The following is a 14030-nucleotide window of genomic DNA, read 5'->3' on the forward strand; positions in this document are numbered from 1 at the left end:
TGTTTTGTTTTGTTTTGTTTTGTATTTAGATTCTGCATATGAACGATCTCATATGGTATTTTTCTTTCTCTTTCTGGCTTACTTCACTTAGAATGACATTCACCAGGAACATTCATGTTGCTGCAAATAGCGTTATGTTGTCAGTTTTTATGACTGAATAGTATTCCATTGTATTAACAGACCACATCTTCTTTATCCAGTCATCTGTTGATGGACATTTAGGCTGTTTCCATGTCTTGGCTATTGTAAATAGTGCTGCTATGAACATTGGGGTGCAGGTGTCATTTTGAAGTAGTGTTCCTTCTGGATATATGCCCAGGAGTGGGATTCCTGGGTCATATGGTAAGTCTATTCCTAGTCTTTTGAGGAATCTCCATACTGTTTTCCACAGTGGCTGCACCAAACTCTTCTGCCCGTATTTTAAATGGGTTGGTTGGTTGCTTGCTTTTTAATTGAAGTACAGTTGACTTAAAATGTTGTGTTAGTTTCTGGTGTACAGCATGGACGGACTTGGAGGGCCTTAAGCTAAGTGAAGTAAGTAAGTCAGACAGAGAAAGACAAATACTGTAAGGTATCACTTATACGTGGAATCTAAAAAGTACAACAAACTAGTGTCCATAACAGAAAAGAAACAGGCTCACAGACGTAGAGAAGGAACTAGTGGTGACCAGTGGGGAGAGGGGCAAGATGGAGGGGGAGGATTAAGAGGTACAAACGATCAGGTATAAGATAAGCTACGTGGACATATTGTACAACATGGGGAATACAGCCAATATTTTATAGTAACTATAAATATAACCTTCAAAAATTGTGAATCACTGTATTGTGTACCTATAACATATAATATTGTACATCAACTACACTTCAATTTAAAAACTATGATACTGCAAAATAAATGCATATATAAATTTGAAAAAAGAAATGGCAAAAACCCCCAAAATAAATAAATGATTAAAAAATTAAATCTCCCCCCCCAAAATTTTTTAAATAAAAAGAACTGGTATAATTAGGTTGCTAGGTTAGACACAAAGTGGATTAATGTTCCACAGGACAATAAAAACCAAAACTGTTGGGGTTATCTTTGTTACCAGACAGAAATTATTTGCATCTTTGCCACACAAGACCTGCAAGTTAACACATCACTTCACAGTGTTCAAGCCCTTAATTAACAGTCAATAGCAAAGTTGAGCAAAGGTACATCCCCAGGATACTGAATTATCCTTAGGTGGCCTGGTTAGACAAAGCTCCTATAAATCATTTGAAAAGACATGCTTTATTTCCAAGGGATTTGTTTGGAGAACTTTTTATAGCAATACTCTCTATACTTTGTGTGTTATTTTCTTTATTTTCATGAGTTTAGTTTCCATAGATTCTATGAATTTCCATAGCTTTTATGGGTTCTCTCTCTCCAGATCCCTAACTCTGTAGTCTCCATAAGATTATACACTTTTTCAACCACAAATTCCACCATGAAGAGAAGGTTTTTTGTTTTTTTTTTAATCTGTTTGGCTTGTGTTTGTTTGGGGGGCAGCGTCAGCCTCATGCTGGAAAAGAATCATTTTGTGCTCTGTGTTTGTCCCCCTTCTTCAGACTCTAAGACCTGGTCAGTTTAGAAACCTCAGCATTTACCTGAGCTACACATTTCTGCTTTCTAGTGATGCCTGGGACATACTGGGAACACAACAATGATGCCTGGATAAATGAATGAATGTAATAAAGGCAAAAAAATATTGTCCTTAATCAGGAAAGAGTTATGAAGTTACATAACAGGTTAACACATGGGTCCAGACCAAGGAATAGTTTGACACGTCAAAGGTACAGCCTCAGAGCTGCAGGAGGATGCCTGCTCTTTTAGGATAAGCAGAAATCAGCCAATAAGGAAAAGGCTTCGGGGTAAGGCAAAGATTGTTCCAATCAGCATTTAACCCAGGACGTACTCTTTTTGTCTACCTAAAGCAACAGTCTGCTAGGTCCCAGCCACCAGTGGGTCCTGAAAGAGAGCTGCATTGGAGAACTGGTCCTCTTGGTTTCCGGGGTTTTTCCTGCTAGGAGAGAATCTGCTCAGTATCTATAAAGAAGAAAATTTCTAGTGGAATCTAGATATTTGTTATATTTTCCCAAAGCTTTACTTAAGAACCTGAGGTGGTTTAAAATAAAAGATACCCCCCCCCAAAAAAAAAGGGTATTTTTTAATGAATTGAAGTGTCATAGTAAGGAAGATAGGTAACCTAGCCCTGGGTGTCCTGGTAGCCAAAGCAAGAAAGAAAATTTTACAACTTGCACAAATCCTACTTTCTAGTAAGGAAAAATACCAGTAAAGAGAAAACTTGCACTATACTGTATACAAGTTATATACTGATTTGCCTACATTATACAAAGAATTTACGTACAAACCCTTGGATATGGACCCCAGACAGTATGGTGGAAGCCTCCAACCCAAGTCTTGCAAAATGCTGGACTTACACTCTTTCAATCTCTGTTTCTAATATTCCTGCTTACTGACAGCTAAGTCCACACTGTTTCATCATAAATAGGCAATCCATCCAGATATGCAGCTTTTGGTTGGTCTAACCAGATAGAGTGGTACAACTTAGACAATTTGTAGAAATAAAGTCGGAGAATCGTCTGGTTTAAGCACTTTGGATATCAATTTGACCTTCACTTTGACCAAAGCTGGGCAGAGGCCCGTTCCAGACTGAGATATCAATGTTAAAAGGGAGGCGATACGGCTCACTAACGTCTGCATTCTCCATGCCCAGCATGGGCCCTGGCGCGCGGTAGGTGCTCAGTGACACTGGACCACCAGCACGAGTGAGTGTGGAGCAGCCAGAGCGCCCCGAGGGGGCGAAGACGACTTGGAGAGAAGGACTCGCGTTGGATTCTGGGCAGAGGAGGGTCACGCCCTCTGTGCCTGTGGTGACGGGGCTAACACATCTCTGTGGATTCAAGGCTCAGCGTAGTCACACGATGATACCTTCATCCATACTTTTAGTAATATATGTGCAAGTTAAGTGCTCAAAATCTGCATATAGCCTATCCCTTAATGCGGGTGTAGTTCTTGCCAACAAAGCCTTTGCTTTTCTTCTGGGAAAGGAGTGAAAGGCCTTCTACTTGCACTGTACCTAGGAGTCCACAGGGCACTCCTCCAGTGTTCTGGCCCCTCCCCAGTGGAATGGGCAGTGGGGCCTTACAGCATTTCGTGCAGGCGACCGTGATCACGTCAAGGTCAAGGTGATTCCAGTGCCCCATTTCGAAAACTGACCTGGTGGACAATCAAAACTGCTCTCGCGGGCGTCTTCTATGCTTTTCCTAGTGCAGTCTATCCTGGACATGCACACAAGACTGATTTTCTGAAAACAGCACTTTGATCCTGTGGCCTCTTCCATGTTAGGGGAGAAAAAACAAAACAAGAGTTGGGAACTGGAGGGCAGGAGGACATCCTTCAGGGACCATCCCCCTGTTACGCCCTGGGCCCAGATTAAACACCCAGTAAGTCCCTGGACCACAGATGGGTCAGAACACAGGCCAAGCCCTCTGCAACAGGAAATCGTGGTTTTGCAAAACATACTCCATTAGGCATCCTCCTGCCCTACCTTTTTCTCAAACATTCTGGAGGGGCAGAAAAGGAAAGGTCTTTCTGAGAGGGTAGCAGCTTGACAAATGCACCAACGATAAAAATGCTGTCCATTTGCAGAGCAAGGCATGGCTTCAGGTACACTCACTTCTTCATTCTCACAGGAGGCCCCTGCGTGGATCCTAAGACAGTAAACTAAAGCGGGGCTTCTCAAACTATCCCTGGTGAGGAGGCCACTTTATTTTTTTGTTTCCAATCCACTGCAGATCAAGACTTCTGTAAAATAATGAATTATTTCTTTATTTCATTTTTAGAATAGAGATGTAAAAGTATTAGCCCGTATTTTTATTATTATATTCAACAGATATAAAAATAGGCTCAAATTGCTGTAAGTTTTCCTGAATATTTATTGTCAAAATCTGGATTTGTTGAGGGAGGGTATAGCTCAGTGGTAGAGCACGTGCTTGGCTTGCATGAGGTCTTGGGCTCAATCCCCAGCACCTCCATTAAAAAAAAAATTAGTAAATAAATAAACCTAATTACCTACCCCTACAATAAAGAAAGCACACACACAGAAATCTGGATTTCTCATGGCAGTAACGCTCATGGAGTGGCACCAGTCAGGGGAAAACACTGAATAGCACTGGTTTAAAGTGTGCTGGAAAGCCCCTTCGAACACCAGACTGCCTTTCTTTTTCCCTCTGGGTACATCGCTTGAGAAAAAGTCATACACACAAGAAACACAAAATGCCTAATGATTTATTTCTTTAGAGGGGGTCATAAGACTATATCATCAAACCGCATAGGATTTATGACATGAATCCAGCTTGGACATCATATGAGTTTCACTGACCTATATCTATCACTAAATGATCAAGGAAAGGTCAGTCCCTGGGCTACGGGTGATCTAGTCTCTAGGGACATATTGACAGTAAATTTAGATTGCCATTGTAGCGATCATCACGGAGAGTGTGAACTTATTTAATGGTGACACATGCTCGGGTCCAAGGCACCTCCCCAGACAAAAGCAACTATCATTCCAAAAAGAACACTTACCCTCCCGTCCCCCCCACTTTGAGTCTGAGACACTCTGGCCACTTCAAGGCGCACGCCATGAGTAGAAAAGATTTCATGTTTCCATTGATGCCAAAGATCATGCAAACTGTTCAACATATTTTCTTTTTCTTCAGCAGGTAAAAGAGCCAGGGCATAATTCCTAACCCACGGGTTTCTTATAACATTCATTCGAATGACTCTCCTCTGTTCACCAAACTATTTCCCCTTCTTCTTGGACTAGTTTGCATTCCTCCCTGCACACTAGGTGCAGCCGCCGGACGATGGAACATGGGTAGAAGTGATGTGTGTGTTTCACTTCCAGGTCTGCCCCTTAGGAACCTGCCGAGCCTGGCCCTTCCTGTGCGTCCCCTCCTCCAGCACGGTTGGAAGTCATGTGCGGAAGATGTGCCGCTAACTGGAGGAGTCGGGGTCCCTGAACCTGAGCTTGGAGGAGCCTCTCTCCAGCAGGAGTGCTCATTTTAGACATGAAGTGAGAGTGAATCTGAAATGGGGGTATGCCTTTGGGATTCAGGGGCTTGTATATGACAGCAGGGGATGTTACCTTGGTTAATATGCCTTCAGAATCAAAGAAATCAACTACTTTTCGCCATCACTGTGCAAGCTTGGCTGGAGAGTTAGAACTTCTTTATACATCCATTCTTTTGTGACCCTTTCAATGGGCCTGCTGTGCATCGGTTCATTCAGGAATTCTTTATTGAGCACCTACTGTGTGTCTTCATCGGACACAAGCATCACATCTAAGGGTCCCTTAAAATGACCCCCAAGAGAACAATTCTTACTTCAGATTTGGTTCTAAAGTGCCTAGGTTTAGGGCTATAATCATAAAGCAGACACACCTATCTTTAATGCCCCCCTCTTCCCTCCTGGCTACCCTCCCACCTCCACCCCCGCACTCCTGGGTGCCAACACAGGGGAGAGCTTCAGGCTGCTTGATTTTGAGGAAAGAAAATGAAATGTTCCCCCAGGAGGTTTCTTTGCTCATCCTCATTCAAATGCATGATTTCACAGGGACTTCCAAACTGGGAGGAGGTCATTTCCATGGTGCCGGTGACATCCGAGGGACACAGGGAAGGAGAACTGGTGAAGTGAGAGATTTCGAGTCTTTCTATATGTGATCCCCTCCCCTGGGTACTCAAGTGACTCTCATGAAATGCCCGGATTGCTTTTGGAGGCTTTTTAAAGTCTGGTGATTTTTCATTTTGTGTGTCACGGCACGGAGACAGCACTTAGGAGAGAAGAAAAGAGGCCCAGAGTTTTACAGCCTGTCTGAATGCGGCAGGCCACTGCCTGGGAGGAAGTGGGATTGACCTGTGCACCTTGCTTGCTCCAGAATCAACTCCTGAGCAGGTGTGTTCCACCGCCGTCCCATTTCCTCCCGCAGCTTCCTCGGAGCTAGCTGTTCTGCAGTCTCTGCAGAAAGTTGAACCGTTTCACGGGAACCTTCTAACAGAGCTGAGCGGCTCCCTCACGTGCCATCAGATTTGTTTACTTGAAACGGAAAGTTGGGATTTGCAAGTCTATTTTGATTTGATTTTTTTATAAGTGAAAAGATTAAGTTTAGATGACGATAACCGAGTATATTTTATTCTTTCCTGCTCCTCACATCCAACCTGCGGTCCTATTTCTCCAAGGAAAGATTCCTTGATGGTCCCATTGTCCCACCCACACTACTCCCTTCTTCGCTGTTTGTAAAAACACTGCTGGGAAATTAAAACAAGAAATGCTATTTTCCGAAAAAACGGAAGCCTATAGGAGCTTTAAGCAAACGACGCTGTATTAAATGATGTTGGAGGCTTAGAACCGAGCATCGTGTTTTGCAGACACTGTGTAAATGATTAATTACAGTGGTGGAGATGATGCAGACACCCATTGACCTATTAGGAAGAAAGGAAAGAAAGCAAGTCTCGGGTTTGCAGAGTGCAGACCTCGCTCAGGGACCACTGCTCGCTCCGAATATGGATTTCAGGAAACTTCAAATCACCCTCCATCTGCAGGATTGAAGCCCCCAAGGCCAGAACCATCTACTTTTCACATTTGATTTGGGCTGGGATCTGGGGTTGAAATGCCATCCCCCCTTCTCCTCACCACCCTCCCCTGCGCCTCGGTAACTCTGTTATTTCTCCTATTAATATCTCCTCAACATCGGGCAGGTGCTTCCTGGACGGAGGTTCTTCATTAACAAGTTGTCAGTGGGACAAAGAGTCGGACCCCCACGGTTGAAGGAAGCTGGCACGGGCCCCGGCAGGAGGAGGCCAGAGAGCATCCTGCCTGACGATTACACTTTCCATTGGGTCCCCGTTTTCCTATTGAACTTAAATTTGGACTCACCCATCTGACTTCCGAAAACTTTCCTGGAACTTCCTCCTTCAGCAAACATTTGTTCTCGAATTAAATCTATTTTTATGCTCGATGTCATATCTGAATCAGCAGTTTTTAAATACTCAATATATCTTTAAATGCCAACAGACAACAAGTATAGCAGGTGTTTAATTGTGGTTTAAAGATCCACATTGTTCACATTTTACAATCACAATTAAAATTAAGCAATAACACCAAAGGAGTTCCGGTAAACAGCAATAATACTTACCCGTATAGTGAAATTGATAAGGATCCAAATATAATGATGCCCATTGTAGTAACCCTGTGGTGACTGATTGCTATTCTGCCGTTAGCAAACAACCAAGAAATACTTTATTTTTTCAGAATTATCAATTTGTTTCTAGGGTATGTGAACAATGGAAACCTTAAGGGAGAATGCAATAGTTAGTGAGGTATTAAAACAGTTATATAACTAATAAAAACACTAAATCAACTTAGATATGCAGCAGTGTGTCATTTCTATTTTAATAAAAAAGTACATTATTCTCTTCCTGAAATTACAAAATTTTATTTTTTTTTGCTCCTTGCCAACATATTTGGAAAGTAAAAAAGTCATAAATCTATGGTTTTCTGGAATTGTCATTTATGTGATTCTCTAGTCCTTAAAAAAAATAGAATAAAAACAGGCATTTTCATAAAACGATCGATTTGAAAAATTATTTGCATTCGCTGCTTGCAATTTTTTTTTCTTTGGGAGGTTGGGAGGGGGAGCACAGGGACTTATAAATAAAACACATTTGATTTTCATAGCATCCCTGTATGCTGAGAGTTAAGATCTCTGGATATGCCTGCTCAAATAGGCAGTGTGCAGAGATGCTTTATTGAAGGGAGCGTTCACATCCTTTGCTGTGCAGCCTGCATGGTAACAAAGGCTCCAGCAGAGAGTCAGACTCCTGGCACTGGTCAGATGGGAGATGGTCGGGGAACCAAGCCAGAAGGCTGCAGCAGTCTCTCCCATTTGCAGACCTGAGAACCCTTGGAACTCCCCATTCCAAAATCTGAGCAGAGCTGTCCAGATCTCGCATCAAGAAATTTAGATGCATGCCTTTTTCGTCTCTGAAAACAGTCAGGCTCCCCAACAGCGGCCATGGGATGGTTTCTATACACCCTTGAAAATTCTCATGAGTTTATTGCCTGAGTTGCTAGAGAACACCTTCCCCCGGGGAAGAGCCACAAGTAGCTCTTGAAAGACCTAGATGTGGAATCGCAGAACTGCAAGATCGTTTTAGAAGAACTGAAGAAAAGCAAGGGGGCAAAGTTCACAACTAGGAAGGACCTTTGAATTCATCCACCATCCATTCGTGAGTCACATTTTCCACCAAAATAACCCAGCACAGTGGTCTCTGCCTTGCCTGCATATTAGTATCCCATGGAAAGCTTTTAAACACATGTATATTTTAAATACATACATATATACCCAGGCCGGATGAAATCAGATCCCCGGGGACAGAGCCGGCGTGATTCTGACACACACACATATTACCAAGGAACTTGAGGGTGGATCCTTTTATCTTAAAATCTGTGTGCATTTTGTAATTCGATTCCATAAAGCATTTTTGTTTCATTGATTAATTACAGCGGCTTTATTTTCCACAAATATTCGAGTAAAATCAATGAACCAGGAAGATGTACCGTATTCCCCCTGTGACTTGCCCTGCACCTGAGGGTGTTACAAAAGCCAGGGAAGCAAGGGTCTAAGTTACTGTGTAAAGGAAGAAACTGAGGCTCAGAGAGGTAAAGTCCTTTGGAGTTTCTGACGATACTCTACCATCTGCCCCTTTGTACCATATGTAAAGGGCAACTTAGTGATGCAATACTCTGGATTCCATTCAAGAGAACACAAGAAAATATGAAATGCCTGGGAATCTGATAAAAGAACACCATAGCAGTGGCAGTTACAATTTCCTGAGCCCAGCTAAATGTCAGAAACTTGCGTATTCATACAGTCATTGAACAAATTTTATTGACTGTTATTATAGGAAAAGTGCTGATCTAGCCAACTGTGGATGCAACAGATATTAACATGAGATGTGGTCCTTGATTTCTTGGAACTTCATGCCACTGGGGGAGACCAAGATTGACCAAAAATCACAGCGATAAGGAAAGAACTGGGATCTGCGATAAATGCTTTGAAGGGAAGATGGTCCCATGAGAACAACAAAGGAAGATGATCTATGCTAGAGATTCAGGAAAAGAAGAGACACTTGAGCTGAGAGCGTGAAGGATGTAGGAGTTCACCAAATGGTGGGACATGACAGAGTAAAGAAAGAGCATGCCTCCCAGCGAGAACAGCACGTGCAAACATCCTGGGGTGAGAGAAGGCAAAGCACTCGGGAAGACGGGAGGGAGGGTGACAGTGACTGGAACAGAGAGAGCGTGTGGAGCAGCAGGCAGGAGAGGCAGGTGTTGATGAGACTTGATCTTTACAACCATCTAACATGGAGGAGGTTTGGTTCCCATTTATAAATGAGAAAATCAAGACCCAGAGTCTAAATAATATAATCCAAGGTCACATCATTAGTAACTGGCTGAGTCAGGCAAGAAAATCTGCTTCCTTGGATTATCCCTTTTGCTGCCCTGCCACTGTTCGTAAACATTCAGTGTGGACAAAGAACCTTTAGAGATGGTCTATTGCACCTCCTGTGGGTTCCGTGTCCCCTCTGCATCGCACAGCAGGCACCAGGCTCAGGGGGCTCAGACTGCAGGGTCTGCCGGGGCTGAACAGAGTACATTAAGAAAGACCCATGACCCTCCTGAGATGACAGCACGGTTGGAATCACAGATGCCCATCACAATTAGCTCAGAGGACAAACAGGAAGGCCACCTAGCACCTTTCCTGGGGCTCAGTGACAAATGACACTATGATTCAACAAACTGGTGACTCACAAACCACTTGTAGACATAAAAAATAAATTCTTATGCATCTGAGTTGCAAACAGGACCACCAGCAAACTGGAAGTCAGGGCTATTGGTGGATGTTCCACACCCTGTCCTCTGCACACAACATCTCCCTGTTCAAACTCCCTTGATAATTCCTCTAGGGTAACTCTGGGGTTGCTGGTAAACATTTATTTAAAAGCTACTCATCTATGGTAGAGCATGAAGCAGAAGTAAAGCAGGGCTTTAGGAGTCAGCTGTACTGTTCACTAGCTGTGTGATCTACTTTGCCTCTCCAAGCCTCAGTGTCTTCATCTCATATGGAACTTCCTTTGGTGGGGTTATGAGGATTGAGGGAGAGGATAAAAGTACAGGTATTATATCGTACCCTATAGAGGTCACCTGACACAGAGGAAGTACTCCGTGCAGGGCTTTCTGATAGAGGAGGAGTCATGACTTAGGTACACGAAGAGCAGGACCAGCCAGCCACAGGACATGCGGGAAGGAAGAGCTCTCAGAACACAGGGATCCCAGGATCAGAAGATGACAGAGGTGAGAGATGTCTCAGAGACAATGCAGAACTACTTCTTCATGCTACACACTAGGTGTCATGGAATCTTATAGTTCCGCAGAAACTTAGAAAGATTCATGCCCCTAAAAACTTCTAGACACCATATTCCATGGTTGCAACATCATAAACAAGCCCTTGAATCCCATGACGTGATGTTCCTCACCGTCATCACCAAGTGTCAATCATGCACTCAACACACATTTATTGGGTACCCACTATGGTACCAGTAGAGCTAGAGGTAACTTTAAGACCCCACGCTTGGCATTTTGCATATGCAATTGCTTGTCTTGGCCATGACCCTACAGATAAGCTACTACTGACCCCATTTTAAAAGGCTGGTATATTTCAAAACCATAGCTGGTAAGTTGTGGAGATCAGATTTGAATCCTAGCGTATCTATGTATTGCCACAAAAATGCTGCCAACAAGCCACCCTAAATATCAGCAGGTTAAACATATGTTCAATTACTCTCAGTGATCTGCAGGTCAGCCGAGGGCCATTTGATCCCTGCTGGGTTTGACTGAGGGTTACTCTGCTCCAAATGCCTCCCATCTCTCTGGGACCACCAGGCTGTCTCAGGCGTGCTGTTCTCATGACCACACAAGGACCTTTCACACTTGGTTCCATGGTCCATGCCAACATTGCACTGGCCGAAGAAAGCTGCATGAGTTTTCAGGTAAGGGCAGAGGAATATGCTTTACCTTTGGGTGAGAGAAACTGCAAAGCCACATGGCAAAGGGGTCATTTAGGTAATCTGCCACGGTCCGACTTCAAAGCCTGCATACATTGCTCCATCCCACCAGCCTCCCAAGATAAACAAGTTATTACAATTTGTTCAATCTAAATACATCTAAGATGCAGGGAAACTTCGGTGGAAGAGAAACCTCACTCAGCCCGGAGAGTCAGGGAGGAGGTGCAGCAAGACAGAAGGCCGCAGAGAAGAACATAATTGTGCTCAAATGGCTTCGATTGAAGACAAGGAGAGGGACCCGCATGAAGTGTTGAGCTCTGGCCTCGGCAAGCTGGCCGCAACGGGAGAAAGCCTGGGGAATGGAAGAGGTTTTGATGACTCACATTAAACCAGGAGACAAGCAAACTGGAAATGAAACTTTCTGTGGTTTGCCTAAGCCAGGCGTCAGCTCGCTGGAGAGATGGACGTTATGATCAGTTAAACAATTTCATCAGACTTCATACTGTAACCCTTGAGCAGAAACCAGAAATAATTATTCACTGGTAGGAGTTTAACAGCAAGAGGTGGGCAAACCAGAACTCTGACAGAAGAGTGGCATCCAGTGGCCAGGGGTTAATTTGCAGTGAGCCACGGATGCAGGCGTGCGGATACGGCAGTTGCTGGCTAACCACATCCCAGTGGAGGTTCAGCAGACCACAAGGAGCAGCAGACACCAGCCTGGGGCCTGCAGAGGAGAGAATTTAGCCAACGACAAAGACAGATATGATCACCCTCCTCCTCGAAGAACACAGAAACCGGAATTTCCTTCTCTCCTGGAGTTCCCATCCCATCAGTTTTACCAAGCAAACTGTATCTTGTATACTAAAATACAGACTTAATTACCTCCCAGCCTGCACCTCCACTCCTGGACCCATTACATTTCTTAAGTTGCTAATGTAAATTTTATCTCTGATTTCTCACAATAGTTTTGTCTCTTTTCTTTTCATTGCTGTAAAACAAAATGTATCACCCATATGTCAAATCCTTAACAAAGGACTGATACATAAGTGACCCTTTCACTCCGGAGGGTACATGGTTATTGGAGACTGACTTTTCTTTGTAGCTAGAGATGATATCCAGGGGTCACAATCAAAACTTTAGCCTATTTAAGAGAATTTAAATCATACAAAGCATATTCTCTGATCATAACAGAATTAAACTATAAATCAATAACGGAAAAATAACAGGAAAAATTTCAAGTACTTAGAAATTAAGCAAAACACAGTTAAATCCATGGATAAAAGAGAAAAAAATCCCTATGGAATTAGAAAATATTTTGAACTGAAAAAGATCTTTAGAGAAAAATTCATAGTGTTAATTTTTTTTTTAAAGGAACATTCTCTACGATTCCACCTCAAGACGCTAGAAAAGAAAAGGCACAGGAAGCCCCACTTAAGCAAAAAAAGAAACTGCTAGAGGTAAGAGCAGAAATCAACAAAACTGCAGAGAAAAATAATAGATGAAACAAAAAGATTTTTTGAAATGTCAATAAAGCTGATAAACCTCTAATGACACTGAAGAGGGAAGAGAGATGAGAGTATCAGAAATGACACAGAAGAACTCGCCACAGGCCCCCAAAATATTAAAAGGATCATAATGAACTTCTACACATCTAAACTCAAAAACTTGGATGAAACGAACCTATTCCTTGAAAACCACAAACCACTGAAACTCACCCAAAATAAAATAGATAATCTAAAAATTCTAAAAATATTAAATAAATTGAATTTGTAGCTTCAAACATTCTGGAAAGGAAATATCCAGCCCCAGATGGTTTCACTGGCAAATTCTACCGAGTGTTTAGAGGAGAAATGACACCAATTCCACGCATTCTCTTCCAGAAAGTAGAAATGGAGGGAACAAGCCCCAACTAGTTTTACAAGTCCAGCATCACCTTTATACCGAAACCAGAGACATTACAAGAAAATGAAACTACAGACCAGTATCCCTCTGAAAGACATAAAACTTCTCAATAAAATATTAGCAAATCAAAACCAGCAATATATTAAAAAAAAATACAGTACAACTGAGGAAGATTTCTCTGGAAAGGTAAGACTGTTTTAGTATTTAAAAATCAGTATAATTCACTATGTCACAGCCGACAGAAGAAAAACCACATGGTTATATTAATAGATACAGAAAAAAATATTTGGCAAAATATAACACCCATTCATGATTTCTTAAAATCTCTCAGCAAACTAGGAATAAAAGAGAAGTTCCTCAAAATTATAGAGGACATTTACAAAAAAAAAAAAATTTTTTTTGCAACTAACATCATACTTAATAATGAAAGACTGAATTTTTCCCCCCCAACAATCAGAAACAAGACAAGGATGTCAATTCTCACCACCCCTACTCAATATTGTCCTGGAAGTCCTAGACACTGCAATAAGGCAAGAAAAAGAAAGAAAAGACGCACAGATTGGAAAAGGAGAGATAAACTATCCCATCTGCTGACAACACAATTGTCTATAAGGAAAATTCCAATGAACTTGGAAGGAAGGAAAGAAGGAACGCACAAAGAAAATCTTCTAGAATTAATAAATCAACTTAGCAGGGTTGCAGTATACAAGGTCAACACACACAAAAAAAAAATCCATCGTATTTCATTCTAAGTCCAAGTTTTCTCATCTGTAAAACAGGGAGAATAACAAATTTTGCCTCTAAGATTGTTATGAGATTTAAACATTTAATATATGCAAACCATATAGTACAGTGCCTTGTACATTGTAAGCACTTGATAAAAGTTAGCTGTTAGCTACTATTAAGTATAGCAAGATTGATACGGATGCACGTGAAGTTGATATAAAAATATTAGTGGG

The sequence above is a fragment of the Camelus ferus genome, chromosome 1 (assembly GCF_009834535.1).
Source record: "Camelus ferus isolate YT-003-E chromosome 1, BCGSAC_Cfer_1.0, whole genome shotgun sequence".
NCBI lineage: Eukaryota > Metazoa > Chordata > Mammalia > Artiodactyla > Camelidae > Camelus > Camelus ferus.